This window comes from Macrobrachium nipponense, chromosome 29, assembly GCF_015104395.2.
Source record: "Macrobrachium nipponense isolate FS-2020 chromosome 29, ASM1510439v2, whole genome shotgun sequence".
Classification (NCBI taxonomy): Eukaryota; Metazoa; Arthropoda; class Malacostraca; order Decapoda; family Palaemonidae; genus Macrobrachium; species Macrobrachium nipponense.
The window spans coordinates 34,329,335-34,342,866 of record NC_061092.1 but is presented as its reverse complement, the minus strand read 5'-3'; the positions used below and the strand labels follow the sequence as shown (position 1 = coordinate 34,342,866).

Below are 13,532 nucleotides of genomic sequence, written 5' to 3'. Positions count from 1 at the left end.
TGTATCGAGAAAGGAATTTCTAATCACAAGAAATAAACTTGTGATTCAACATTGGCAGATCGTGGAGTCGTAACTCGCGTCTACCGAATCGGTAGGCGAGCACGTAAACTACTCGTCCAACGAGGAACCAACTAAGTCAGAAAATATAACCGAAGTAAAATTTCACCAGTAAACACAATGGGGTGACTGGTGGTGAATCAACAAGCAAACAGGATTTCATCAATTGTACCCTTCTCGGTGTCAGTCTTTCCAAAACTATGTCCCCATTGAAACTCACTAAGTAGATGTATATAGGTCTAAAAAATGACACTTTGAAAGTGTAACTCCAGAAACAATAAAACAATAAAAGTTCTTAGTTGCTGAAGCTTGGAAAATGCATCTTGTAGTGTAGCCTTGATAAACATTTCGTTTTAGTTGCTGAAGCTAGCTAAAAAAGATAAAAAAAATAATAATATACTTTTAAAAGTGGATTAGCTCCATATAACCGCGTTCTCAGTAGCTAGCGCTTGAAAAAAGTACATCCGAGATCGTGCAAGATGCTACCAGCGTGTCCATCAAGCAGCTTCATTAGGCCAGCGTCTGCTAAATGTCTCTAATTGGATCCTAATCAACAACTCATTAGAAGAGGTCATACGTCAGTGCGGTAAGGGGTTAATTCGGCAGCTCCTAATCAAGGCTCTTTCGTTGCAATTACTTTCAAAAGGTTCCATTAATCAGTGTGCAAAGGCCAGACGACATAATTACTGTCTTCAGAATATCCGCTCTCTTTCTATTAGCTTTTTTTTAAGGAGCTGTAATGAATTTACAGGTACTGAGAGCACTGTTGTTACTATTATTTAACCTGTGAGGTATTTTCCCTACAGTGGTCTGGCTCCAAATTAAAAGAAAAGGGCCGTTACAGAGCTGCTGAGTCCGTGATTAACGTATTCCCCGTAAGGGAGCTAGTGCCGTCTGTGCACCTCACGCAGTGCACTCTAGGCATTACTAAAAGTGTGTCTGCAGGGTCTTTGGACCCATAGCTGCACCCACTTTTTTATCCCTTGACTTTGCTTCCATTCCTGCTTCGTTTCTTCAATCTTGCTGTCCAACCTCTCTATTACTGCTTTAGTGTAGCTGTGGGGTTGTCTACACTTCCATCTTTAGATCCTTATACTTCATCTTTCTATCTTGCTGTGCAACCAACCACTCCCAAGCCCTCTTTTCCCTGTCTTAGACACTGAATGGCCTAGATTACCTCAATTCTTGGCTTGGTAGCCTAAATTTCATAAAATGAATCGAATGATTAATACTTTATGCAAAACTTCCACAACTTCAGCCCGGTCATATTCCCCCACAAAAAGTAGGCTAAGTGAAGTGACTGGTATCAATACTAATATTAATGGCGAGGTTTGTAGTAACAACATAAAGGAGAAGGAGAGTGTAAAAGTGATATGGAATGGTCATCATAATCATTGTTAATTTATCGTCTTGTACTGAAGTAGATCGTCAGGACTCATATGCTGTAAAAGGAAACTAGTGTATTTGCAACTTTGAGGCACTTTCGGCCATTCAATGCTTAAGGCAGTGAAAAGAGAGTGTTGGAGTGGTTGGATAGGAAGATAGAGGCCTTGAATGTAAAGGAGATGAAGTACATTGATCTGAAGATGGAAGTAAGAGTTAGAGAAGTTGAACACGATGACCGAAGAAAGAAAACGGTAATGGAAGTGAAGTTAAAGTCTAAAAGGTTGATGCAACTGTTGGGTCTAAGGCACTATGGAAACACCCTTTAGTAATGCATATAATGCACCAAGTGAGGTTCACTGAGTGCACAGACAACACTACCCTCTTACGGGTTTATTTTTAATAGGGTAGGTCCGTGTTAATTTTGTTATATATATTGAATCTTAGAGAATATAGAATGAAGGACTTTGACAAAGTCGAATATCGCTTACAAATAAAGGTCTTTCAGGACTGGGATCGTGGAAAAACCATTTGTAAGAGAGGGCCACCGTTATTCAGAACACTCATATATTTTTGAAGGACTATAATCATTGAAAAGTCTGAATTATTCAAAGAAGTTGTTGAATTATTTTTTATTTTTAATAAGTAAGATCTCTTCTTGCTGTATTTCCCTTTACCTTCTCTTACTTCGTAATGAACACCATATTCTTAGGAAGCTGGAATTTCAAGCCAATGGCTCCAGTGGGCTTGTTCCATATGAGTAGGGTTCATCTTCTGAATAATAGATAAAAAAAAAATATGATGAGTAAAATATTTAATAAGGGTTAGATGCTGTAAATTACGAAAACATTTCGTAGCTAACATATTATTTAGACGGTATGAAAAAAATATGATTATAATAAAGGCTATGATGTTAATCATATACGGTTACGATTTTCCAAAATATCTCGACAACACAATACTATTATCTAAATAACCTTCAGTACTCATGAATACTACTAAGTGCGCGCCTAATTTTTTTTTTCTCCTTAGAACTTTATTTTCTCAGACGGCCTGTTTTCTGCAAATTTTTTGGGATGAGGTTGGCATCCCACCCCCTCGGCCCCCTCATAGATGTTCACGGGACATATTTAGGGACGGCATCGAGACGAGAGAGAGAAGGGGGGGGGGGGGTAAGAGGAGAGTGGGGAATGGGAAAGGGACAGTCACATGAGAGTAAAGGTATTGTTACATTCACAGAACATCCTCTCTCTCTCTCTCTCTCTCTCTCTCTCTCTTACCAAATCACTTACCATTTTTTTTTTCGTTACCTGTTTTTCACGAACCACAAATTAAAGGACAATAATTAAGTAAATGCTACGTTTCACCTTTCCTTAATCACAGACTGCGGGGCAATTCATTACCTGGTCGTCAATTATCATGCATTAATTCAAAAGGTGAATGCAGTCATTAGAGAGAGAGAGAGAGAGAGGGAGAGAGAGAAAAGGACCATTCTCAGTTTGCGCTTCGCTTTGCAGGCCGTATAAACATTTCGTATGGTGTCCGTTGGAGGGCATCTCTGGGTATATTTTTTTTTATGATGTCCGTCGGAGGGCGCCTCTGAGTATTTTTGTATGATGTCCGTCGGAGGACGTCTCAGTATTTTTTTATGATGCCCTTCGGAGGGCGTCTCTTGAGTATTTCTTATGATGTCCATCGGAGGGCGTCTCTTGAGTATATCTTATGATGTCCATCGGAGGGCGTCTTGCGTATTTCTTATGATGTCCGTCGGAGGGCGTGTCTTCAGTACGTCTTACCATGTCCGTCGGAGGGCGTCTCTTGAGTATATCTTGTGATGTCCGTCGGAGGGCGCCTCTGAGTATTTTTTTATGATGTCCGTCGGAGGGTGTCTCTTGAGTATTTCTTATGATGTCCGTCGGGTCTTATGATGTCCGTCGGAGGACGTCTCTTGAGTATATCTTATGATGTCCGTCGGAGGGCCCCTCTGAGTATTTTTTATGACGTCCGTCGGAGGGCGTCTCTGAGTGTTTCTTATGATGTCTGTCGAAGGGCGTCCGGAGTGCCAGTATTATGGGTCTTAGGGCTTAAGTAAATATGGAAATCTCAGATGGCAATTTTTTCTTTTATAACCGATTATAAACCGTAGAGTGACAAGCCCATTATTTGTCTCACTGTGCACTGAAAGCAGCCATTCTGCAGATGCGTGCGCTGGCTTTAATGTATATACTCGCATATATATATATATATATATATATATATATATATATATATATATATATATATATATGCGTGTGCAGTGTGTATGCGTGTATTTATGAATTATATATGTATATGCATATATAAATTATATGATTATACAATATATAAAGGTATGCATAAAAATTACATATATATATATATATATATGTATATGTATGTATATATCGAGCTACAATGTCCTTTAATATCTAATTCGCTCTACCTCGGAATGAATATATTTTCATATATGCTTAACCGAAGGGGAATTTTTTTCTCGATAATAGACTTGCCTGGACCAGGGCGCGAACCCGTGGATCCTTTCAAATCCAGGAACGTCAGTGAAGCTTTTCCTACTACACCACCGCAATAGGCTAAAAGTTCATGTCGCCTCTCACCCTCAAGTACCTTTCGCGCGCAGGTAATTAGTTGGTTTGGAGACAACATCAACCCACCTCGACTCCGGTAGCGTTTGTAGTGCTTTTGACAGCACGTAGCCAATCTATAAGTCATATCACATTTCCGTGATTCATATATGTATATGAATCACGGAAATGTGATATGACATATATATGTATATATATATATATATATATATATATATTATAATATATATATATATATATATATATATACACACACACTTGCAAACAGTAATTGTCTTACAATAGCGAACTCTATTCTAGGTATGTGTGAAAGCATCTGTATACTCCTGTATGCAACGCCATTTTTTTTCCAAAGAATTAGAAAATAAGTAATGTAGAGAAGAGCAAAACCAGCTAACAAGCCAATCTTTCAATTTCATGCAATATTTAAAACTTAGATTAAGATGAACTTTTACTTCAGAAAGCAGAGAGGAATAGAATCTGTGATACTCTGAACAGCTAATGAATGAAGAACCTTCAGCCACAGAATACGAGGTTCTTGCAAATGACGTACTGTCGTGTGGCCTCTTATTATACTAAATGCATTTTTATGGGTTGATTATTTACTGACTGAAAAAAGAAAAGTTTTGTTTACTCAGCGCCCAATTGAAACTTTAAAATTTCAAGCGAAGATGCACTGCTTGACTCCTCTTAAACAATTCTCCTTTCATTTTAATAGTTCAATATAGCTGGTTCACTTAAGGTAGATTCTTGGATGAGCCCTATTCTCACGAGAAGTTTGTTTGGCGGCCGCTGATTGGCTGGTACCGGGAGGTAGGCAGCGTCCAGCCAATCAACGGCCGCCAAGCTAACGTCTCGTGAGAATAGGGCTCATCCAAGAATCTACCTTAAGTGAACCAGTGATAGCGTTATTAATTTGTTAATTTATTTTACCTTTTTTAATAACCGAAAACTCTTCTTTTTGTATTTCCCTTTATCCCTCTTACTTCTTTCCAATGAACACCATTTTCTTTGGAAGCTTGCATTGGAAATCAATGGCATCTGTGGGCTTGTTCCATATGAATAAGGTTCATCTGAATCCTGATAATACAGCTTGCTCCAAAACAAGAATTATGACTTTTGCTTTGATTGTTTTTATTTTCTCACTTAGATTTCTCAGAACGACTAATTACTTATTATTTTCCCTCACACTAGTTGTCATTGAATTCTTATATATAAGAAAAAGACCCAATTCAGTTGTTCGTGACAGAGCAAGGAAACGCAAAAATACTACTCTAATAGTTTTTGAAGTCATGAATAATTTACATGCAATTATTACTATATGTATATATATACATACATTAAATGTATATGCATATATATATATATATATATATTATTGTATATATAGTAATATGTATATTATCTATATATATATATATATAATATTATGTGTATAATATATTATATAATATATATATAGATATATATATACATCGATTTTCTTGAGTCAGGTGAGTTTCTGAGCCATCGCTTATTTTGTATAGTTTTTTAAAAATAATTTCCCCAAATTAGAAAATTTGCTTTCAGAAGAGGCGAAAATTGAAGCCCAGTTAAAGTTAAAGAAGTTGGATAGTTGGATCGCCAAGTGCGAAGAAACCAAAGGGAACAATTGTAAAAGTATGAGGCAACAAGTAATGCAGATTAGTTGCAAAAGGATTCTGCAAAAGATCTTTTGTATAAGGCGTGCAGTACGCCCAATGAGGCACTCTGTAGGCAGTACTTTGTGGTGAGGACCCTTCATAAACATGAACATGAACATGAAAGAGTAAACTAAGGAAGCTTCTATTACGATAGGCTTTGGCTCCTAGAATCTAGTCCATTATTATCAGTACAAAATATATACTGGGAAGACAGGGCCAAAGTTGACTTCCCACCTCGAGCATCAACTCAGCATGGCGGAATAATAATGGCATTAATAACCGAATTTCTGGTGCAAATAACCAGGTTTCGTATGGCTTGAAATCTGAACACATTTTGTCTCATTGAGAGAGAGAGAGAGAGAGAGAGAGAGAGAGAGAGAGAGAGAGAGAGAGAGAGCACAATTTTTAATTCTCAAAACACTGATCGCAGCAGCCTTAACTGACTGGCTCAAGTTTGCATGTTTAATACATAGGTCTATCCTCAATCTGTTGCACTTTCTATACCTTTGGTATATCATGGTTTTGAGTCATATAGTTCATGTTAGCTTGGCGTTCCTTCTCTATAATCATTGGGTCAACGTAAAATTTACCCCATCATTCTTGTAACGATAATGCTTATCATATTAATATGGAATATCTAGAAATAAGTTAAGGAACAGCTGCATAACGAGCAGAGGAAACCATTCCTAGCTACACAGCTGTGAATATTTGTGCTGTAGTTCCCATATGCAGTGTCACTTGATAGGTTTTCATGACAGAGGCAAGCCGTGTTTGTCTATCCGTCCATATCTGTATTTGCACTATCAAATACGCTAACAGTGTGCGGCACACTAATATACATACAATGAAATAAATGTGAGCGTGAAAATATGGCGCCCAGAGGTACCATGTTAAGGACGAACAACCAGCAATGGAGAATGAGCCAAGAATTTGTCTCATAATTGAAATCGGCCACCACTTGCTGTAGGCGTAACCATTTCAATAAAGTAGTATCATACAGCAAGTCCCATTCGTGCAATTATATTTCCCATTTACGAAAGATGCACAGGTTTGTCGTAAACAGTAACTTCAAGTATCTAGCAAAAGCGTATCTATTCTATGACGTCATAATGAGTAACCACTCACCGTCAAGCAATCCGATCACCCAATCATGGGACAGCAGCAGAGCAGCTTCATCGGTAGTGAACATAAACAATGTGAACGTGTTTGGGTGTATTAATGTTATTGTTTGCGTTTATACAAAAATTATTACGTCAAGATTGATTTTTTGTATATGAATGACTGACGAGGCGGAAAATAGTCTTTAGAATACAAGATCCACCGAAATTAGAAGAAAAATCACGAGTAGCCTACTACCCGGCATTGTGATAACTTGCGTTGCTGCCAATTCACTTCTCCCGATTGTCATAAAATGTTTTGTAAAAAGTGTAGATAATCTTTTGGATATGTAAGCGAAGGCGATGCCGTCAAATTGAGCAGCATAACGAGCACAAGTCTACTGAAGACCTATGAGTAACATCCTTGGCAAAAGTAAGTACACTGTACCCCCATTCATATCCTCTTAGGCCTAAGTATACCTTACTTTCCACTCTCTCCTAACAATAGTTTCATAGGTAGTAGTGAAACTGCGAGGTTTTCACCCGTTACACCTTCAAACCTTCTTTACTCCCTATTTCCTTCTCACCGCTGGATGACCTAAAAGGTCCCAGCGCTTGGCCTAAATTATATATTCCATTCCATACTAGGGTAAAATACCGAATGACCGGCCGCTCCACCGCGCGACCACCTTGCCGAAAATCGGAAATTATGGCCTTAATTTGTGACTTTGGAGAAAAAACTTAATTCGAGAGGAAAGTAGAGGTCTCAAGGTGTTGCCTCGGCGGAAGCTGGCTCTTGACTAATGTCTATCCTGGGTTACAGGACGTGGAAAAGTACTTTTTCGGGAAGGTGGTCGCGCTACGGTAGAGGCCGGCCATTCGGTATTTCACCCTATATTATCAGGTTGAATAGTACAAAAGGTATTCATTGATCATGTTGAATAGTACAAAAGGTATTCATTGTTATGCAATATGTATACGTATGAATGTAAAGGTACTTGGGCATTTCGACGTTAACTTTTTTTACTGTTTAACCAGCTTAGCTTAGCTGAAATCCAGCAAGCCAACAAATTTTAGTAAGAATCGCCACTAATATTGTCAAACGTACCGAACGGTTTTCCACCCAGAATTACACATGGTCCTTCCTCCAGAATCCAGATTTAATGTATTTAGCCAATTAGATACTAAATCCTCAACATATTGTAAATAAGTTTACCAAATACTGTAGAATGTTATACGTAAAAGGCAATTGCTATGCTTCGCAGATACACCTGCATCAATTACGTGCATGGCTTAAGCATAACCTAACTTCATAGGTCTAGCCTAATTTCAAAACCTTACAAGTCTTGAAAGAGTCATTAGTGTTCCTAAATGCAGTACGACGCAATTTAGCAGCATAGTCGAATAATGCATTTAAATGCCGTTTTTAATGAAAGTTCAATACCGGACTTAGTGATCGTATTGACTTTCCATGGAATCTGTTGGAATATACAAAACTGTGACCGTGTTTCTGTCAGTTATCGAATTATTATCTATATTTACCTTTACTTGAAGTGAATGAAATGCCACCATTACAAAATGCAATCAGTTATACAGAATTGTAGGTGCAATTCCTTTTGAAGGCCAGGTGTAGGTCTTAACATAAATGGTTCGTTTCCGACAGCGTATTTTTTTTTTTTTTTTATGGATTCCTCCTTCCTTCCAGAATAAGACGTTCTTGTAATATAAGCTTCGGAAACTTCATTTCACTAATAATACGAAATGTATTATCATAGTTCTAAGCTAAGCAAAAGACGTTGCTAGGCTTGTTGGTTACTAAATTTGCACCGCTCACGCCGCGCCGGCGCGACCCGCTAGGGGCAGTCGATCTGAAACTGTACTTCGTCTGGCAGTTGCCAAGATGGATTTTAAAAAAATGTTGGGTTGGTGCTATTATTGTGTCGGGTTTATGTTGATTTATTCACTGATGTTTACGAGCGTCATACAATGTGGGTGCGCAGTATCTTGAAGCGCGAGTGAAGCCTATATCACATCCAAGGGTAATCATCCAGATTTGACTTGGTAGGCTTTGCTAACGAGTTAAGTATCTTCCGCCGTTAAAGATGGGATCGCTTCGTCCTTTTTATTTGAACTTGTTTTGTGCTTTACTGTTGTTTTCATTTTGTAGACTTCAAGTTTTTGTCGTCGTTCTGCTGCATTATCATGTGGGATATGTGTATATACGTTTATTGAATATATTGATCAGTCAGAGAAAGGGCATTGTGATTGTTGCAAGTGTTAAGGAAGTTATCATAGTGAAGTGAACGAGTTAACTTGTCGCCAGCCCTGAAATGCGCGCTCGCTCCTTCACATTGCCAATTCATAACTGCCGAATTGTAGAGGAATCTCATGCATATGTGTACAAATTCCCACATTATTATCTTAATACTACTAAAATGAATCCTCACCAGCAGGATGTTGAACCCGTCTAACACTCACTGTGCAATTCACTTATATCTCGTGTAATTACTTTTAGGATATTAAAGGTGTACCTTTCCACCACCACTTTTTCGCCATTCTTTCCTTATGACCAAACCATTCAAAATGCACTGAGCCATCCTTTCACTTTCTCATAACCTTTATATTACTTTTTATAAAATTTTCACTCCCAGTTCATCACAACAGTTTTAACCCTTTTCGTTTAATTTGTTCTGAACTCTTCTCGTCAATCTAATAGACTTAGCTCAGCAAACACATCATGCATTACTACCTTGCCTTTTATAAGCACTTCAAAACTTTTCATTTGAATAGTCTGCTACATAATTAGGTTTACCTATTCTGTTACTTCTCTCATCCGACAATCAGCCTTTGCATTGACGTCTCCTTGTTAACATTTTCTAACATTCTCCTCTTGTAGACACTGATATTTTTTCACTGGTTATTGTAATATATATTTAGTATCCCCCATTGACTAGTATTTCATCGGTAAACCCCAGCCATTTCACATTCTATTTATGGCTCATTTCCTTATCCCACAACTTTGCAGCTGCTGCTGGGTATCCAATGGCCTTCCTCTGACTGATCAATATGTGTAGATGATAAGTGTAAATACACATATCCCACATGAAACTCCAACAAGACGATGACAAAATCTTGAAGCCCTAAAACCACAAAGGCAAGCACATGACAAGTTCAAATTAAAAGGACGACTCCAATGTAATTTTAGCTGCGGAAGATACTTATCTCGTTATCAGAGCCCACAAAGTTAAATCTGGATGATTAGTCTCGGACGAAATAGAGGGGTTCACCCGCACTAAATGATACTGTTGCATCCACGATGGATGACGCTCGCGTCGGCACGTAAACAGCCTGAGAAAAATTAGGGTAATGTTTTACTTTTTGTTTGTGTGAATTGGTGATTATCATTTTGTCCTCTGTTTATATAATTTACATGTTTTTACATTTTGCCGTGTTTTTCTCGCTTTGCTTTTTATTTGTCATTTTACCGTGTTATTGTTTCAGTTTTCTGTTGGATGATTTGTCTCCTTAGTCCTATATGAAAAGAAGAAAATGCGTTTTCTTTATTCTTTCGCAGCGTTAAGAGGGAAAGTGTAGTTGTTTGCTCCGGGATCCTCCCACCAAAGCTCCACAATTCCTCAGTAGAGGCTCACTTACCTTAGAACATATATACTAATTTTATCCCTAATGTAAAATGAGATGGGGGAGGTGGCGTGTGTCCAGAAGATTTAGGAGAGGAACTGTATCAGTAGAATCCAAGGCAGGAATTTATGAAGTGATTGGTGAGCTAACTTTCCAGTAAGGAAGTGATTGCGGATGTTGGTGCAAGTGGAGTGATGGTCTGTTCATGTGGCGAGATTAGAGGAAGTGGGTTGTGGAAACTCTCAGCGCCTAGAAACGTTGGATGAATTGGATGGCAGAGGTCTTAGAAAGAAGGCCCTTAATTACCAAGGAACGCAATTGCCTGCACTATGTGTGTGTGTGTGTGTGTGTGTGTGTGTGTGTGTGTGTGTGTAGGTTTTGCATATGTTTTGTAAGTATTGGACACAGTGATTTCATTCACGATACAGGTCCTGGAATAAGAATATGGCAGTGACCGTTGTATCGTTTTCCCCTGAGCTAATATTATAAGGAAAGCAACATAATATATATATATATATATATAATTGATATATATATTATATATATGATATATATATTATATATATATATATATATATATATATATATCATATATATATATATTCTTATATATATAATTATATATATATATATTATAGTTTACTTTGCTTTCCTAACGCATTCATTTCATATACTACCATAAAACGCCTCACATCAGCATAATTTGCATGTGCATAGGCCCGTATGTAGATTTCAGAATTATTTTCGAGCTCTGGTCGCTTTTCCTCCCTCGTACGAGAACTCAAACCAGCGAAACAAGAGCAGTATGTGTGTCGCATATAAAAGTCGCAAGTCGTGTTGTGTTGTGCTTGCCCTGAACATTAGCAATGCCTGGGAACAAAAAGCTTTGCTCAGTTAAATACCAAAACATCCTTATGTCAGCATCATTTATCACTGGGCGCATCTTGCCAGCCCATTATGATCATTAGAAAACATCAAGGTCTGGAGAAGCCTGTAAGATGGGATTAACTTTGCAAGGTTCCACGTAAACATCGCGAGGCGCAGGCTTTTCCTTCATAATTCCCCTTGATAAATTATTTACAGGTTACTGTCAGTGGACTAGGTGAAGCTTAGCATACTTGATGAGTGTTATTTTTGTCATTCCTTTTTCCCTTCTTCATAACCTTGCTTTTGTTATAAGTGGTGGTATATTAATCTCAGTGATGAATTATTGGGAGTGATTACTCATTACTTAGAACAATCACCGAGTCTGATAAGACGTTTAACGGGCTATAGTAGTACTGTCCAAAAAATTGAGGGTAGTGTGATACTGAATATAGTATGTACTTTCCAAAAGACTGGGGTAATGTGAAACTGAATACAGTACTTTCTAAATGGTTGGGGTAGTGTGATATTGAATATCGTTTTATCTTAGTCGTAAAGTATTTTAACAATATTAAACAAGGACAACGGAACGACTTCTTGTCCTCTGAACTTCTTTGGAGATACGAGGGAGGTTCCTTACACTTACTTTTTTTTTTTTTTTTTTTGCAAGTAGACCTAACTTTTGCATGGGAGTGCGGTTGCTTGGTGCGCCTCTTCTGAAAGGCTGCTGGTTCTTCTTTGGCAATATTTCAAGATAGAACAAATGATCGCCCTCTGCGACGTCGGCATGTGGCAAGTCTTTTAGCTTTTGAAAGTAGCACCTGTCAGAGCGAGCCTGAAGAACGGTCTTAAATTATGGCTTTGCATGCATCATGCGGTTGCGCGCATTCACACTCCGCTTGCACGCGCGCGCGCTGTGGCGAGCATTATCTAGTGCGATAGTCTCGTAAATCTTCCCCGGTCGGACTTAATCACGCCAGGGAAATGGAAGTCGGTAAATCAACGCGATAAAGGAAACAGAGATGTGCGGCCAAACGTTTGGAGAAAAGTACATTACGAAGCAAACAATGGGCGAGCGTGATTACTAAGGAGACCCTTCGCCGTAAATCAAGTCTCGGTAAATAATTAAAACGATGTGTAAATTACGCCGACAGGGTATCGAATAATTTATTGGTCTGTAACTATTAATTTGTCTATTAACATTTATGCTTTTACGGGTGCTTTGGTGTGCGATCGTTCAGTAGTAGTCTGCTTGCGGTTTTAAAATAATATTCGAGTTTCGAAAAATAACCATAAATTGGAAAAAGATAACCTTTGTTTATATATTGTCTGCTGGAAGTCGCAGACGGAGCATAAGTTCTTGACGCACGAAGGCTTTATACTTCATTAATAAAGAGGCTAACAGGCATATAACGAAACATCTTCGCAAACCATTTTCATTAGTTTGACGAGACATACCTAATTTAAGTTTTACTAATTAACAGTGCATGAATAGGCTTTCGGCAAATTCGGTCATTCATCATCAGCACCGGATTACAGAGTTACGTTCAGACTGTCCGCTTTATTTTTATAAAAATTACGTGCCAATCTATTTATTTGCAGTTACATTGAACCTTAGTATTGCAACTGACTCTGCATTACTTTCTCGAAAGCATTAACCTTATTATTATTATTATTATTATTATTATTATTATTATTATATTATTATTATTATTATTATTATTATATTATACTAGCAAACTTACCCATCTACGATGGGTGATAAAATACGGGTGCAGAAGTGAAAAATTTATATGTACTATTTGTTCAGCAATATTAAAATAAAGGCGATTACACGAATAGTCTCTCTCTCTCTCTCTCTCTCTCTCTCTCTCTCTCCTCTCTCTCTCTCTCTCTCTCTCTCTCTCTCTCTCTCTCTCTCTCTCTCTCTTAATGTAATTCAAGTGACGATCACTGAACGCAGAGAAATTCTTATTCATTATTCTTTCCCCTCTTTTAATGATTCTCTCTCTCTCTCTCTCTCTCTCTCAATGTAAGTCAAGTAACGAAGACGGTGATGGGATTATCGGATTACTTAGCTCTCAAATCACAAATTATCTCCTCTCTCTTTCTCTCTCTCATTTTTCGATAGCAAGATAAAATTATAAAATTGTAGTGCATTAATGTCGTTAAATGGCTCTCTCTCTCTC

General features: G+C 38.0%; 1 long non-coding RNA gene across 1 annotated transcript in view; it reads left to right on the top strand.

Annotated features, from left to right (window-relative positions):
• Window positions 1–6,901: 6,901 nt before the first annotated feature.
• Window positions 6,902–13,532, top strand: part of LOC135205954 (uncharacterized) — a 247,069-nt gene continuing 240,438 nt past the window's right edge. The window contains exon 1 of the long non-coding RNA XR_010312643.1: window positions 6,902–7,273. This is a non-coding gene — a long non-coding RNA (uncharacterized LOC135205954). The remainder of the gene's footprint in view (window positions 7,274–13,532) is intronic.